General features: G+C 44.9%; 1 long non-coding RNA gene across 1 annotated transcript in view; it reads left to right on the top strand.

Annotated features, from left to right (window-relative positions):
• The window catches only part of LOC139688550 (uncharacterized), a 339,160-nt gene that overhangs the window by 70,956 nt on the left and 251,904 nt on the right, over positions 1-16,300 (top strand). Inside the window, exon 2 of the long non-coding RNA XR_011700769.1 lies at positions 8,622-8,773. This is a non-coding gene — a long non-coding RNA (uncharacterized lncRNA). The remainder of the gene's footprint in view (positions 1-8,621; positions 8,774-16,300) is intronic.

The following is a 16,300-nucleotide window of genomic DNA, read 5'->3' as shown; positions in this document are numbered from 1 at the left end:
CATTTTAATGATTCTTTCGAACATTTTCCCCATTTCGGGTAGTATTGTTATGGGTCTGTATGCCTTAGCATCAGAGGGATCTTTTTCCTTAGATTTCAAGATGGTGCATAGGACACCCTTTTTCCATACCGCAGGGAAGTACTTGTTTCTGCAACAGTCCTGTAGCAATCAAGTTAAATAGTTGAGGATTAACGGCTCTGCTGCTTTGATCAATTCAGCGTTTATGCCATCAAAGCCTGGGGCCTTTTTCATTTTCATCTCTTTAATCGCGGTTCTAAATTCCTCATCGGTGATATCTATCTCCGTACTTTGCAGACAAGGGAGGTTAGCCTCACGCCTAATTACTTTTTGCTCTTCAGTTTCATTTTCTGCTGTGTCATCCGGTACTAGCGTGTTGATGATGCTGGAAATGGTTTCGTCCAGGAATAGAAGCTCCCCTCTGGCGTTGGTCTTAGCTGAGTATGCTGGTAGGGTTTTAAATTTTTCCCTCGCGATTTTATATATTAACCCCCAGGGGTTTTCCTCAATATTTGACCTCGAGAATTTCTTCCAGCTTTTTTCCTTGCTTTTTTGCAATTGTTGTTCATAGTTCTCCTTTGCCTCATAGTATCTTCTTTTGTTGATGGTACGTTCTTCGTGACTAATGCTTTTCTGGTAAGTTCTCCGTAGGTTTCTGCAATTTATCTTAAGCCTATGAAGTTTCTTATTCCACCACACTGTTTCGTTTCGTCGTGTTCTGGTCAGAGGGATCGAGGCCAGAGCGGAACCTTGCAGCGCCTCCGTAAGAGATCTAACTCGAGCATCGATGTTGTTATTGCTTGGATCCCATGGCAACAATTCACATTTGTACCAGGTGTTCTTTGATAATATCTCCATAAATTTTCTCCAGTTTGCTGCACCGATATTAAATCTTCTTCGATGACAGCGTTCATTTTCTGTAGTCGTGCCAATCTGGTATGTGACTAATCTGTGATCGCTGATTGATAGTTCGGCATGAACCTCCCATCTGTACACGTCTCGTATTAATGCCGAGTTACTGATGGTTAGGTCTATATTTGAGCAGCCTATTGTCGAACTAAACGTGTACGGTTGCCCCGGTTCGTTCATTATATACAGGTCCTCGGAAGCTATTAAGTCCTCCAATGCCCTGCCTCGGTCATTGGTTTCCTTACTAAGCCATATTTCGTTCTTTGCGTTCGAGTCAATTGCGACTAGTATCCTTTTATTTTTGAATTTATGTATCAGGCTCTTTAGCTCTGTGATGTATTCTTGGATGTCCTCCGATGGTGGCATATATCCGGAAATCAATATCATTGGTTTCCTATCAGCCCGAATTTCTGCAGCGATCATTCTTTTGCGATAAGTGTAAAATAGTAAATTAAATCGGATCGATGCGATGGAAGCGGTTTTGGTAGCGACGAGAACGAAGAGATTAGAGCGGGCCAGTGGGGAACAAATGGAGCACATTACAGAACGGTTGCGGAAGCGTGAAAACATGGAGATCTTACGTGGGAAATGAGAATAATCACGTCACTTAAGTGCGTTTAGTAATCAGCGCGAATGCTGGGCATTGAACAACGAGGACGCAATGCGAACGAAGCCTGTGCTGAATTCACTGAGACAGGTTCTCATTCGTGGATTTCAGAATGCGCAAACGTACGTTTTTAGTATGAAACGAAGAGTTCCATCAGAAATTGTAAATGACTCAAGGTTGATATTTAATAATATTTTAGTAATTGGCGTCTGGCAGGATATTTTGTTTCCTTTCCGCATAAAAATGTGTGTCGACGCGAGTTTGTTGTCATTCAAAATAATTAATAACTTTTTCCGCCGCCTCAGAGTGTTTGGGCTTGGTGGTGAACCCAAGGACCTGATTTCCTCCGTTGCAGTGTTATTTGAACTCCTCTCGCGTGGGCGTCATTTGCGGATATTATTTATTCCCGCGGGGGGGGGGGGGGGGGAGAGGGGGGAGCGAAAGTAAATTGCCTTCCACAGGTCCGAATAAATGAAATCGAGTTTTTCAAAGTTTCAGCGCGTGGGTTGCATTGCCTCGATTCCGCGGGGGTTCCACTCGCCCCCCCTTTCATCGCGCCCCCGCGAATCGGTCATCGTTCCACACCCCCCTACCCCCTGCAACCCCCCCCCCCCCGCCCTCCCCCTCCTTTAGCGGCGTCGCGGGGCAAACAAGCTAACTCCCTCGCCCGCCATGCATTATTTGTGGAACTCGGCCGGTTTCTACCCTCGCCTCCCCCTCCCCGCCCCCGCTCCCCCTCGCTCTCCAACCACCGCCTTCGTCCTATTTATACACACCCCCTCCTGCCTCCTCCTTTCTTCGTTCCCCCCCAACTCTCCCTCCGCCCCCCCCTTCCCGCCCCTTTCGCCACTCCCCACCGAGGGCCGTTGCGTGCGGCGGCGTTGCTCTAAACCTTATCGACCATTTAAAGATACGCACTCAAAAAGAGTTCGTGCTCACGGGTAATAAATAATAAATACGCTAATTAATTATATTAAGATCAGCAGTTATTATATATTTGTACGAGACTCTGTTTGGAGTTAAAATTAACCTTTCGTTGAAATACTCAAGGGAAATGAAAATGTCGTGTTCCTGATCACATATTTTCTTTGGGTCTGCTTACGTAAATTCATGCATTTTAGCTGCCTTCGGTTTCTCAATGAAAGCCTGAAATTTTCAGAAGCCATTAGCAATAAATTTTGTCGGATATGCATCGGCATTGTGTGCTAAGTAAATGATAAGAACTGTTATGGCTATAAATTAAGTTATCATAAAACTCCCTGCGAATTGTTAATATTAATATACATTTTAGCTTTGCAACGGCTGGGAAATCAAGTGTATGAGACTACAATTTGGATAATTTTACAAGTATTATGGATTTCTCCGACTTAAAAACCATTTAAGGTTTCTCGACATTAATTTTAGTTGTCCAGTTGTATTGTGAACTCTTTGTAAATTATCGCAAATGACGGATGACACGAAAAATGCAATTAAAACCTTTTTTGCCATTTTATGCGTTGATTATTTCAGGTCACGTGGTTTGATGCCAGTTGAAACAATAGTAGTTTGCTTAGGATAATTTATTTTTAAAGGGGAAAGGTAAAGCGTCTCCTAGGGCGTAAAGCTGTGGACAGTGTGTGAAATTCACTCATTCAAGAGGACTTTCCTTCACTACTTGTAGTCATGCACTAGTTCTTATTCCTGAGGGGAGAAGACACTTGGATTTCCCACAAAAAGGAAATATTTTTATTACAAACTAGGTTCCGGTACAGGGTAATATCTTCAGATGGGACACCTGAAGATATTACGCTGTTACGAAACCTAGATCGTAATATTTTTTTGTGCGGAAAACCAAAAGTCTTTTCTGTTCTAGAAGGATTTCCACCATGTTACTCCTGAATCTGAGTGCATTGCTTATTCCGAAGCCGATTTATATATCACTTCAGTGTCCAGATTATTCATCAGTAGGTACGCACATTCTGAGTGGTTCTCGGACTAAACACATCCTAGTCTCATTGAATTGCATTTTAAATCCAAATATACCACATCAATATTTCTTTTATCCGATACTTCCCTTCGAAAGCAGTAACCGTCCGTTTCTTACCAATATTTACTAGCCTGACGGGTTTATTGTAGCAAGTGTGAGCCTTTTGAGGTAATTGGTTTTGTTTTAATGGCTCATTTAAATGGAGTATGAAATATGAGAATGTGCAGTATCGCGCGCTGAACGTTTAACTTAACCTCCGTTCCGGATTTCAAAATCACTTGCGGGTGGGGTTTTTCTCGTCCGTTCGCCTCCCGCTGCTTTTGCCTCTTCAGATCACGGGCGAAATGGAATGCGAATGAAGGGTAAAAGGTTTTCGGGTGTACGTCGCCAATGAAATATTCATAGATTGCATCGTACGTGCACTAACATTTCCATTCAGTAAATTCGAAACCTATGCATTCAATACACTTCAGGCAATCCCTTAAGAGGGTTATTGGCCCTTCAGAGGGTTAATCACTGTCGGACAAAGCCTACTTAAGTGTACAGGGTAATATCTTCAGATGCATGGAACCAACCAGCTGGCACGCTCTCTTGCACCTCCACGCTTCCTTTCCCGCAGCCACGCGTTCATTCTTCTGCTTCTAAGACTCAAAAAGTCCTTGATCCAAGATTCCCTTCGCATTCAATAGTGATATCCTACGGCCGCATGTGCCCTCGATCTCAAACCATTCTCTCATCTGTTCGTGGGATTCGGGCTGAAACCCAGGCTCTCATTGCCGCCACACATCCGCGGCAATTTCATTCGATCATGTCAATCACCTGTGCATAAATTCCAAATTCCGTCATGGCCCTCACACTCCTCCCGGTAAATTTTATGATTAACCCTCGTAAGATATCCTACTCCTACTCGTAAAATATCCTGACGTAAATCTTGATTGATGTAAATAGATAAGATCATTCAAAGCATCAAGTTAGCTCAAATGAAATGCACATGAACATCTGAGGGTCTTAGGACTAGATTTTTGGAGAGTTTCGTTTCACTCCAGAGTGATTCACTTCAAGAAATATTCACGAAAATGAGCCGCACACAGTAATTTCTCATGCACCACCAACGTGGTGTTTTAAGGAGAATTAACCCTCAACGGGGTCATACGGGTATCCACACACAATCTTGCGCGACCTTGATTGCCTGCAGGAGCATGAACTCCTTGCCGGGGACAAGTACATGCCACAGAAGCCGTTTGGTGTTTCCATCTCAAGTAACCTGCCTCAAATTGACGAAGTGAATGTACCTGTTTTTAAGCATACGGTCAACTAGTGGCTCCCATCTTAATTCTTCCAATAGTGTCGTGACAGTGCTACCTTGTCCATAAGAACTTTTCACAAACTTAGCTGCCCTTTTTTGCACTCGATCTAGTTCCAAAAGTAAGCCTACATCATGAAGATCCCATACGCCCGCAGCATATTCTAAATGGGGCCTAACATACGTGAAATAACATAGTCCTTGACTCTCTCATTAGAATTTCCAAGTATCCTTTTCACGAATCCTAACTTTTTTATTTGCTATTACGCAAATTCCACGAATTTGTTTTCCCCAGGACATATCCTCAGTTATCGTTGCACCCAAGTATTTGACATAGTCTACATTTGTTATGTTGTTCCTCTGTGTGGTTTAGGTGTTTTTGAATGAAATAATCTTCCTCCAAAAATTAATCGAAACTCATTTATTCAAATTTAATTCTATCTCCCATGTCTCGCACCACTTTTGAATTGCATTTAGATCATTGGCTAATGATATCCTATCTTCATGAGTAGATATTTCCCTGATACATCGCTGCATCGTCAGCAGATAGACAAAGTTTACTGGAAATCTGAGACCCGATGTCATTAATGCATAAAAGGAACAGTTGAGGATCGATAGCACTTACTTGTGGGAAACCCAATGCTACGCTTACTGTGTCGGACGATTCTCCGTCTATTACGACTCTTTGCCCGCGGCCTGTTCACAATGAATCTATCCAGTCCATTGCACATTTATCTATTCCGTAGCTTTCCTACTTGTGGAGCAACTTTTCATGAGGGAATTTGTCGATTACCTTTTTAAAATCTAGAAACATTTCATCAACCTGAACATTATTTTCACCCGAGGCCAAAATATCATGAACGAAAAGTGCCAGTTGGGTCTCGCAAGATCTGCCCTTCCGGAAACCGCGCTAGTTTTATGCTGGTAAATCATGAGAATTTAATTTAAAGAGAATATTTCATGATTGAATATATAATTTTGTACTCTAAGATTTCGCATGAAATGGGTGTGAGAGAGATTGGTCGGTAATTACACGGATCTTCTGTGTTGCTTTTTTTTAAATATGGGAGTGACTTTGGCTATTTTCCAATCTTAAGATACTGCACGATCATTCAGGGATTTAATGAATATCGTATTATTTCCAAGAAAGGAGCTCTTTCTGAGGCCATCGTTTTGCATACGCTAGTAGAGCTTTGATTAGGGCCTGGCGTTATATTTGGACTGATGTCTTTAATTTGGTCATTCATTTACAAAAGAAAATATTACAATTTCAGACATAGGATCATGGGAGCGATCGGGTGACGAGTCGCATTGCTCCTTAAAAATGCTATGAAAGTAGAGGTTTAATGTACTAGCTTTCTGTAAATTTATGGTAAGTTTTTGGCCGTTGCCATTTAGCACTGTAGACTTCTATCCCTGAGCCCCCGTTTATACGACTGAACGCTTTTGGGTTATTATCCTAATGTTCACCCAATCTTTTATTTTTAAATCCTGTTAACGCCTGATTACGTGTTCTTCTTGCTATTGCTTTAGCCGTTTGACTGTTATGTATAATTTCATTTTTTAATTGCTAAACACGTCTTTGAGTGATCTCCTCATTTTTACGAGTAAATACCATGGTATTTGGTGTTGTACTTCTACATTGAACCATCTTGGTTTCGTCCAGTAAATTTTAAAATTACTAGGTATTACCTTTTTGAATATTGCAGCTCGTGTAACGTCGAGGAAAGCACTCCCCAAACTCTCACTGTCTCCGTTCCTACTACTTTCATTGAATGAAAAATAAGACTACTGCAGGTCACGTCTTAATTCTTCGTATTCGACCCGGTCAAAAAAGTAAATCTTTCTTTTATGTTTCTGATTTTTCATAGTCATCAAATTGATTCTAACTAGCTCTCAGTCCTTTGAGTGCTGCTGCAGTGCTCAGGACGTCTTCGGATGAATGTCTGGCTACCAGATCAGGTATATTGTTTCCTCTGGTGGGCGTTGGAACTAACTGGTTTAACCAATGTGATGTAAAAACACGAAGCAGTGGCTCGCATGACTCCTTGTCCGTTCCTCCTGCTATGAAAGTATAGTTTTTGCCGTCTGTGGATGTAAGATTGAAATCCCCTCCGATCTTAAGGCTCCTATTGTGGAAATGGGGATTCAAATTGGCGACCTGTCTTTCTAATTCTAAAATTGATGTTTCTCCGGAATCGGGAGGTCTGAAGTAGGCACAAATGTGGACTCTTCTCGACCCTGGGCTTCTTATGGAGCTCCGAACGCTTTCTGTATCGCTATTAGAGAAATACTCATTTCCGCTTTCGTGAATATCTTTAACAGCTATGAACACATCTCTTCCAATCTTATTTTCTCTCTTCCTTGTGTGATTTCTAAAACCCTAAGGAAAAATCGTCTCGTTTGCGATGCCTTGCGTTAACCAGGTCCCGGCTCCTATAATGATATCGGCTTCCGCACTTCTCTTGGTATGATTAAATTCGGCTGTTTTGTTTTTGAAACTTTGGCAGTTGATTACCACTTAGGATATAGCTCTACTCTTGAAAAATCATTGCAATTACCCATTCTGACGCTACTTACTGTAGGAATTATTATTACCTGCTCATTTTTATGATCTAATTCTAATCTTTCACTTAATATACCGGGATTCTTGCCGCAAATCTTTTGTGAATAGCCCGTGTAAAGCGTATTTAGTAAATTCCTTTTCGTTGACCTACTCTCTATTCTAACAAATATGCTAAACTCTCTTCATAAGCTCCTCAATCCTAGTCGCTACCTTCTGCGATGTCTCAACCGTATAATGTACTCCCGGACGATCAAGAGACACCGGATACGATGCAAGGACAGACCGAAAGTCTATGAATTCTAATTAAATTCTCCGACAAAAATGTCACGATGTATTATTCACCCCTTCAATCCGACTCCAAACCATACTACCAAGGTTAAATCCCAGGACAATTGAGCAAATACGTAACCTTACTGGGAATTTAAACTCTGCCCCGACCCGCATCACCACCGAATTCAGTTTCTCAAAAGAACGCGGAATATCCTCGGTGCGTGGCGTCGTTTGCCCCCCGACAAGTGCTGCAATTCGCAGCTAGGAGCAACCCACGTCACGTGCAGCCGTCTTCGCCGCCTGCGTCACCTGAGGAACCCCACCCCTTAGTATCCACCTAGAGGACAACGATCCACCGCCTCCCTCCAGTTGGACCCTGCGTCGTTAAGGAAACGCTCCAAGGCTGACATTGGAACTGCCCGTCATAACACGAGTCCCTTCCTTCCCGTCCGCTTCCCTGTGGCAGCGGCCGAGGGACAAATCGAAGAATGCACGCGTCCCCTCGAAGTGGTCAATGGGGATATTATTCCCGATTGCTCCACGGGCTGTCTTATAGGAATGCATATATACACAAACTGACCCTCGACACTCTTCCAAACACGCTTTCTTGGCATCAAATTTGGAAAGGAAGGATAACATTACTGGCGGCCGTCGAGTGTCAAATAATGCGGAGGTATTTTAAACGAATTCGCACGCGTATTTCAGCGAAGGCTTCAGCGTGCCGAGAGAAATCTTCACTCCGAGTGGAGTCAAAGTGAGACTAGTTCTACGCAAAACCTATGAAGATTTAATTTAAAGAATGTTGTCATTTTAAATTCCATGGTTATTGGATATTCATCTTCTGTGGCGCATTTGGTGAACTGAAATTTACGATTATTAAGGCATACCCACCCTAGTTTCAATTTCGTACTAGTTTTTTGTTTTTTTAAATGTGGTGTTTTTGAATCTCACTTTTTTGTTTCTCTGTATTTACCTTATATAGTGGAAACCGCAGCAGCGTTGAGAATTCCATCATCTGCCGTTGCAGAGGATCATTTTCCATACGCCTGCGGACATTTGTTCTTTATACTCTTCGCAGAGAGGATCGTGGATTCCGCGTGATTTGAGGTGGAGTTCCATCGCCATACGACCAAGGTATGTGCTCCCAAGTCGGATCTTTGTATTTCTTAATGGCGCTCTCGAGAGCCAGGCGCATGGCATAATTTAGTTCTCTCTCTCTCTCTCTCTCTGCCCCTTATGTGGAATACATTCCTGAAACAAGAATATCAATGTTGGAAATCGCTTTTCAATGCCATCATCAATGGAATTCTTGAGCCTTGACAAACGCCAGAGAGCCCTAATGTTTATCTGTCTTTTTGAACCGTCAACTCTGTGTGCAATCAGTGAAAACGAGACTGCCATTGCGTAAGACAACTTCATAACCTTATTGAAGCCTTATCTGAGTGAATGTGATGTCGAAGAAGTGCTTGGAATGAGAATGCGCATCTCCATTTAGTACATTTCATGCCTCCTCCCTTTATTGTCATCAAATTGCCTTTTTCAGTGTTATGAGGCTGCAATATTTTATGCACATGAGATGAAACGTAAAGATTTGATGTACTACCTTTCGTATCTCTTTGCAGCCTCCGTTGGCACGCACAAATTTCAATTCATCGATGTTTACACCAAACTTTGTTATCGGTAAATCTTGAATCTCGTTCATAACTAATTGAATTTAAATGGATCAACGTTTATTCGAATATTACCAATTTTTGTATTTCCATTGGTAAATAAAATCTAGGAGTTCTCGCACGCATGCGCTTACAAAGAATTGCCAAGCCGAGCAGAAGTATTAGCAATAACACAATAGCATGCTGGCATGCCAACGTGGCAAGCGATGCTACTTTGACGCGGGAAGGGGAGGAAATGAGGCGAAGGACACCCAGAGAGGCGTGGGAGAGCGACTCCATTTTCAAGAATTGGAGCCTTTTGCTTGATTCTCATTAGTTGAAACTCTTCGTCTTCTTTTTGCCAAAACGTTCCCTCTTGACGCTTGGCTTTCAGCTGCCCGATGATTTAATCATTCAGCTGCCGTGTTTGCGGCTTCTTAGCCCGTCGATGAAGGAGGGTCCAATCAACTTCTTTTCCTTTTCAATGGTGGTTGGTCGTCGTCCCGTCCCGTTGTTGCACTTGGGCGTTTGTGCCTTTCCCAGGAGACAGGTTCTACGCCGCCGATCGACCCCAAGTGCTCTTCTTTTTTGCCTTCAAGCTCCTCATAAAAGGCCGTCGCGCGAGTCTTGATGACATCTCCGATGGGCGCAGTTTCAGTTAAGGCGTGGAGAATTTCTGCGGCATAGTTCCATCCGAGCCCAAGTACACTGTTGAGTGCCCCTCTTTCCGTCACCTCCAAGTGGTGGAAGGCCGTCTGAGTCATTCTGCCACTCCATGCCAGTGAAGCGTACATCAAGATTGGGCGAATTGCCGCCACGTACAGATACGTCTTTGTCTTGATAGAGAGGGACGGTGAACGCAGCAGCGGCGAAAGTTGCAGTCGTCTTCCTCTTACCTTCCTGGTGGCAGCGAGGGCGTGACTTTTGAATGTCAGTCTTTTATCCAGTATGACGCCTGGATAGGCCACCTCTTCCTTCCATGTCGCCTCCTCGGTGCCCACGAGGATTTGTCCTGGTTCTCGCAGTCCTCCAGGTGAAAAAAGAATCGTCTGCGTCTTTGCGATGTTGACACTGATTCGCCACAGGGCGTACCACTCTAGCAGTTTGTCTACTGCTCGCTGCAGGTATGTTGCCACCATGTGTGCTCTCCGCGAAGTGGTCACTATTGCTGCGTCATCAGCATACAGGGCAACCATGGTATGTGGCCCATAGTCCACCGGGAGGTCCGCCGTGTATAGATTAAAAAGTATCGGTCCGATCACCGATCCTTGCGGCACGCCGGCGTGAACCTGTTTCGGCTGTGACAGCGCGCGTCCCCAGGCGACACGGAAAGCCCTTCCTGTCAGGTATGATGTTAGCAAGCGGCGCTGCCAATTTGGAAACCACTGTTTTGCAAGTTTTCGCCTGAGGCCAGCGTGCCATACCCGGTCGAAGGCTTTCCTGATGTCAAAGAACGCGCCGTTGAGCAGCATCGCCAATTGAATCCGGCCGTAACCTATTCCACGAGACGGACGAGCTAGTGTGTGGTGGAGTGTTCCTCTATAAAACTGTACTGTAATGCCGGCAAGATGGAGTAGACCGCGATATGCCTCAGGAGATGTGGCAGCAAAACCCATCAAGTAGCTTTCCCAGGGTCGCTAGCATGGCGATCGGGTGGTAGTTCTCTACGTTCCGAGCGGACTTCGGCGGCATCGGCAATAGAATGACTTTTGCCGATTTCCAGTTAGCCGGAAAATGTCCCATGGAGAAGCAGGCCGTAAAGAGCGTAATAAGGTGAGTTGCGAGCGAGACAGGCATCTGTCGAAGGGCCTCGTTCGGGATGTTGTCCTCTCCTGGTGCTTTCTTGGGGCTTAGTCGTCCAAGGGCTGCTCTCAGGTCATTTTCGGTAACCTTCGTTACCGTCATGGTGTCCTCCTTCGTTGTTTCATCCTCATCAGGAAAGTCACTAGGTTCATCTGGTACCAGTGGATCCGGTGTCGACTTGAAAGTGGTCTCCAGCATATTTGCTGCAAATTCAGCCTTTTCCTCTTCCGTGATAAGAGGGCCGCTAGGTGAGTCGATCGGTGGGTCGATCCGAATGTTGTGGCGAAGAGAAGCTGCCATTTTCCAGGTGCTCCCATCTTCGGTTCGGATGGAAGCAACCTTCCTCTCCCAAGTCGTCTGGCTGTGGTTCTCGATAAGCTGCCTCACTTCGGCTCGTTTTCTTCTAAACCGTGCCTCATCCGCGGGACATTTGGTTCTTTGAAATCACCGTCGAAGCCGATTTCTTTCGCGGATGCGGCGAAGGATGGAATGCAGCAGCGACAGATGCCCAGAAGGGCGGCTAACTTTTATTGGCACGCTGTTCTGTAATGCTTGGTCCACGCCAGATGTTATGACAGAAGCATATTCGTCCAGCATAGCTTGTGACGTCAGTGATGGCGGCTGTTCCGGTAAAATGTCGGACAGGATCTGCCTGTACCCTGTCCAGTCTGTTGTATACAGGCATCGCACCTGCCGTGGGGGAAGTAACGTTGGGCAGCATCCCAGATAGGCGCAGACTGGGTAGTGGTCGCTGTCCAACGTCGGTGTCGCCACGAGAGAAAGCGAACTCGTGAGCCTACGGTGCAGCGCAATATCTAAGACGTCTTCGCTCCTGCCGTGGCGCTGATGCCTTGGCCCATGTGGACCCGCGACGCGTACTCCGTTGTTCTGAGTCCATGTGAGCAGCGCTTCACCCCGAGGGTTCGGTGCAATTAAATGCCATGCAACAATCTTTGCATTTAGATCCCCGAGAAAAAGCGACGGCCGTGACCCGGAGAAGATGACTACGAAGTCCCGTGTGGCTAGAGGTCGTTTTGGGGGGAGATAGAGTGACACCACTGTGAGAGAGCCGAGCGAAGTATCTACTTCAATTGCAGTCGCCTCTAGATGCAGTCGAGCTGGTAGGTCAATTTTTCTCGCAATCAGGTCAACGAGGACCAGCGAAACGAGGACCGCCGTGCCCCCTCCTCTTGTTTGCCGGTCATCTCGGTAAACTGCATAGCCTGGAACGGCGTATGAAGTTCCAGGATGGGGATGAGTCTCTTGCAGACAGGCGATTGAGATTCTTGCCTTCCGTAGAAAGGCAAGCAATTCAGGGGACTTTCGCTTCAAAGCGCCGCTGACATTCCATGTGGCTAGGATAATAGATTTATTTGATTCCCGCCTATGGTCCATTTTGGTTTGGAAAAATAGCGGTAAAGGCGACAGTTAAAGCTTGCAGCTGTTGTTGAAATAGTGCAGCAGAGGACGTCAATGCTTCCAGGATGGATGAGAGGGATGTAACCAAAGTTGGCGCCGGCATCTGCGAGTCTGCAGCCCGTCTCTTCTGGAGAAGAGGAATTTTTTATTCCTTCCGCCGTCTCCCTGGCGACCGAAGCCGGCGTCGAGAGTGGAGGAAAGTCAAGGCGCTTGCACATGATTGGACGTTAGGTTGCGTTGATCGGGTGTCCCGGCTTCCACGCGTTGAAGGTACCAAGCGTCTTCTGTTGATGAGAAGGCAGCTCTGTTTCAGCGGCGGTGTTCTTCGCCCCCTGGGTTGGTGCGCCTTTCCTCCGGAGGCTGGCCATCCTCATCTCCTTCTGTTTGGCGTAGACAGGGCAGGTCCTGATAAATGCAGGATGGTTTCCTCCGCAGTTACGGCAACAGGTCTTCATTCTTTCCTTGTGCGGGCATTGGGTGCTTTCATGTGCACCAGCACACTTGTAGCATCGCGGGGCTGCCGTGCATTTGGAAAATGTGTGTTCGAATCGGGTGCACCGGTGACACATTTGTGGCTCCGTGTGCTCATATTTTGCCACCCTGACACGGGAATTACCGATGTATCTTATGGCAAGCATATCTTTTGTTTGTCATTCAGGGTTTACCTTGACTACGACAAGGAATAAGATTCCCTGCCGCACCAGATGCACCCGTTCCCCTGGAATCTCCATGGCATCGATATCCTCTTTCAGTAGCTCAGCTGGGTAGGTGCACGGAAGCCCAAGAACCGCGTAGAAATTGACTCGTTGCGTTTTCGGGCCCCAGGTCGAGAATTGTGCATTTGACTGCACCAGGAGCTGCTTTACGGCCGCATAATCAGGCGCAGTCTTTCGTTGAAGTCTCGTAGAGTCGGCTGTGTGGATTGCAGTAAAGGATTTGGCCGTTGCCTTGGATCGGAAAAGTTTCAGCAAGGCCGCGTGGTCTACTACATCGTATATGATGAGTGCCGGGGGGCGTGGTTCCTTGTTTCGGCTTGCCGGGGATACAGATGGTGCAGATGAATCGTCAGCCTCCATCGCCACGGGAGCAGAAGAGATGTCCGTGTCCTGGTCCGTAAGGAGCGGTGAGTATTCGGCATACCGGGCGCTTATTAGTTGCTCCTTCAATGGAGAGGAATTGTGCGCTACGCTTCCCGGATCCTCTGGGATCCTTGACGTGTCGCCAGTCGTCGTTTAATTTCGCTGCAGGGGCAGACGGCCCGTTCTGATGCATGGGAACGTCCATATTTAGAGCGCCGACACTATGAATAGGGTTTGAAGAAGTGTTTCCCGGCTGCTGGTCGAGAAGAGTCCTAATGTCCGCTGGCGGCGGCACGATTTCCATATTGGGAGCCACGGGCATCTTGCTGCGCTGTCCCTCGATTATTCAATGATGTCAGCAACCAGGGTTAGAAGTATCCAGGAGAATAGTCCAAGGGAGGCGTACGTCGAAATCTCAGTAGGTTGTCCAGTGGGTTTTCCTCAGTAGGTAGGTTGTTCTCCAGGTATCCTTCCTAGCTCCTTCACCGTAGGTCGGATTCAGGTGAGGTGGTGGTCTTCCAGGTCAGGTGGTCTTGTTGAAGCTTGATCATGTCATCTGCTGCTGGTGAGGTTCCCCCGCATGGACGTTCGTGCCTAGGCATGCTATGGAAGTTGCAAAAAAGTCTCTTATTTCCTTATGGATTCGTGGATTCTTCCGTCAAGGTGGAAATAATGCCGATACTCAAAATGCTGAGATTAGGATGAATACTTTCTTCAGACATCGCCATTATTCGAGTAGTCTCGAGTGATGACAATTGCCGAAAGCCAACGCCATCTTCCGGCACCGCCAATATCGAAAGACCCTTTTGCCTTTCCTTCCCTCCACCTTGTTCTCAAAAGCCCTCTCTCTCTCTCTCTCTCATTTCCTTCTCTCATCTTCTCCGCCGCCCCTGACCAATCACACACTCTCGCATTCATAACATTCCCTCAGATTCATTCCCCGGGCCACGTGCTTCGTTTATAGTATAAAGTAGTCATTCCATTGAAAATATTATTGATTTTTACTGATATACGTTTATTCGTCGCGATTACAGTAAAAGTTGGGAATCTAATGTATATTTTTGATTGAAAATTGTTCTTACATTTGCTCCAAACCAATTTTAACTCAAATCCGCAGAGAGTCAACGCGAAAGAGTCATAGCAAACTGTTACTTCCAAGGAAACATTATCTGTATTTGCAGTTAATAGCCGAAGTTTAGAAAACAAAGTCGTAGAATATAATCACTTTATTCAAAACAAGGCGCAGGTATAATTATTTGGACAGAAAGCTGGTTACCCGTTAGTATTTCTGGCGGTGAAAGTTTTCCAAAATCCTTTTCCTTATACAGAAATGACCGTGGAAATTGAATTGGACTAGTGACTTTATTGTAGTTTAAAATCCTTGCGCCATCAGAGCTTCGAAGCTTCGAGAAGGAAATTCCAGCTAATGATTTGGAAAGCGTTTGGTGCTCAATTAAAAGTCGTCAATCCAAAAGAAATTTATTCATGCGAATTTTCCAGGCCGCTGGATAACAAAGATACTCGTAATACAACACTAGAATTAGATCAGAAAATCAAAGGTTTCTTATCCCAATACAACGATCATGGCGTTATAATCGGTAAAGATGTCAATGTCCCTGCTATTGACTGGAGCACATATATTTTTAAAACTGAGGGTAGAGACAAATATATCTGCGAATCGCTATTAAACTCTTTTACGTTTAACTCATTGCATCAAATTGTCACTTCACAAAATAGGGGTGATAATATTCTTGATTTGTTAGCAACGAATACTCCCGAACAGTCTTAACGATAGAAACTATAAAAGGAATTAGTGACCACACGGCAGTAAATGCTAAGTTTTCGTTTCATGGAGTCCGAAATAAGAAGCCTAAAGGGAAAATTTACTTGTTTAAAGTAGGGGACTACAGTGGCATAAAGTACGTAATACAGAGTCAATTTGCCAGTTTTTAAGAAGATATTAATCTCCAAAATACTGAGGATAGGTGGACTCACTTCCTTGAGATCACGCGCTCAGAAGTCAACAAGTTCATTCCCAGTGAATTTATAAATGATACCACGGAACCTAGATGGTACAACGCGGTTGATAGAAAAACATTGCAACGTCAAAGGCCATGTCATGCCAAGATGAAAAATATTAGGGATGATATCTTGAGTGACACAATAATTGAGAAATTAAATAATAGCGACACATAATGATCCCTTATGATTAAAAAATATTTAGGGTGAATGACAAGAAGGAATTTTGGAAAGTGTCAACGAATTCAAAACCGATTCAACCGATGCCCAAAATTGAAATGTCGTATAATTGAATAGAACATTTGCTGAAAAACAATAAGCCTAATAAATCTTCCGGGCCTGATGGAATACTCGCTCGTATATTTAAGGATATAGCTTTGGAAATTCTCATTCTATTTAGATCTCATATTTAGGATATCACTGGGTAAATGTGGTGAAAAGGTCAAAGAAAAATGTTATCTTTCGCAGGTTAGGCCTCATTTATAATATGTTTCTAGCATTTGGGATCCTGGATTAATTGCCGAATTGGAATGCGAGCAGCGTAGGGGAGCTGGATTTGTAAAACGGGTTTACGATAAACTTCATCCACATCTACATTTACATCCATACCCTGCAAGCCACCAAAAAGATGTGTAGCAGGGGGTGCAGCACCAGGAGGAAAGGGTAAGAGATGAGGGGGTTAGGGTTTTACA

The sequence above is a fragment of the Hetaerina americana genome, unplaced genomic scaffold (assembly GCF_022747635.1).
Source record: "Hetaerina americana unplaced genomic scaffold, ioHetAmer1.1.p SCAF_20, whole genome shotgun sequence".
Classification (NCBI taxonomy): Eukaryota; Metazoa; Arthropoda; class Insecta; order Odonata; family Calopterygidae; genus Hetaerina; species Hetaerina americana.
The sequence above is the reverse complement of the archived record's forward strand: the minus strand, read 5'-3'. Positions and strand labels throughout refer to the sequence as shown.